This window comes from Mus caroli, chromosome 8 (assembly GCF_900094665.2).
Source record: "Mus caroli chromosome 8, CAROLI_EIJ_v1.1, whole genome shotgun sequence".
NCBI lineage: Eukaryota > Metazoa > Chordata > Mammalia > Rodentia > Muridae > Mus > Mus caroli.
The window spans coordinates 15,521,571-15,523,306 of NC_034577.1; positions in this window are offsets into that span (position 1 = coordinate 15,521,571).

Genomic DNA, 1,736 nt, shown 5'->3' on the forward strand with positions numbered 1-1,736 from the left:
TGGGTTGTTTTGTTATCTGTCTTATTTTATTTTCCTAGTTTTTGTATATTTTGGATACTAACCCATAGCAGATGTATAGATTACAAAGGGTCTATTCAACTCCATCTGGATTGAGTGTTTCCTTTGCTATAGTGAAGGTTTTAATTTTATAAGGTCACAATGTCAGTTTTAGGCCTAAATCCCAAGTGGTTTGCCATAGACACATGGATGTATGAGCAATGTTAAATACATTCTGATGTAGATACTTGTGTGATTTTTTATGCATTAAATTTATGTGTATATGAATATATATGTAACAATTATAAGTTCAGAATTGATAGTACCTATCTCTTCATAAATATGATAACTTAGTACTGTTGGAAATGTTTTACAAAATGTTTGAAATCTTATCATTTTCTGTGGCACTAACTCCATAGTTTATACATCCTCTATCATTCCAAGTGTATTTTGCAAACCTTGGACTTTCTGTGGTTGTATTTTCCTTGCATAAATACTTGCCTTCTAAGTACTGTTCCTGAGTCAAGCTCTTTCTCTCCAACCATGACTCTCATGAACTTTGTCCTTTTGACATAAGCAGTAAGTNCACAGGAAGTAGAACAGTAGATGGTTCTACTGCGTCAGAAACTGCAAAGTCCCTTTGTTGACACTGAGGATATCTTTCCTTCCTTACCCTTGATTTTCTGTCCTTCTGAATGCAATCTCCTTTTCATTCTCAGCCAACACACATATTTTAATCCAACCTTCAGAGCTGATCCTAGCCTCTTAACACTAACCTTTAGCATGACTAATTAGTGCACTCAGCATGCCACCTTTTTTCCTATGGTTCAAAGACATTCAGACCACACTCTGCTGTAGATCTGGAACACAGGATTTTGGCAATAGCCTTCAGTTTTTCTTCTTCTCCTACTCACCTCTATACACACAACATTTCTTCTTTAGTTTCTAATTTCATTGAAAATATTATTTGTCATACAACATTTTCTCATAGTGTTTTCCACTCTCCCATATCCTTCCAAATACTCCTTACCTACAGTATTAGTCAGGGTTCTCTTGAGTCACAGAACTTATGGATAGTCTCTATATAGTAAAGGAATTTATTGATGACTTACAGACTTCAGTCCAATCCCCAATAGTGGTTAAGTAGTAACTGTGAATGGATGTAGAAGAATCTAGCAGTTTCTCAGTCTCACACAATAAGCAGGCAAAGGAACAAGAGCAAGACTCCCTTGTTCCAATGTCTTATATGGTCTCCAACAGAAGGTGTAGCCCAGATTAAAGGTCGGTACCACCACATCTTTAATCCCAGATGACCTTGAACTTGCAGATCTCCCTGCATTAATCTTAAGGAATTCATAGACACCATGCCTCAAGACCTCCATACCAAGATCCAGATCAGAAACTTCTATCCCCCAGCCTCAAGATTAGGGTCACCTGTGAACCTTCCAATTCTGGATTGTACTTCATTCCAAATACAGTCAAGTTGACAACCAGAAATAGCCACTACACCTACCCACCCATGCATATTCTCTCTCTCTGACTGTCTCTCTGCCTCTCTGTGTCTCTGTCTCTGTCTCTGTCTCTCTGTCTTGCCAACAGGCAGTTAAAGAGAACAAACAACAGCAAAACAAACAAACCAAAGTTAAGAAAGGATCCATCCCATAATCAGCTTCTAAACGCTGACACCATTGCATACACTAGCAAGATTTTGCTGAAAGGACCCAAATATAGCTGTCTCT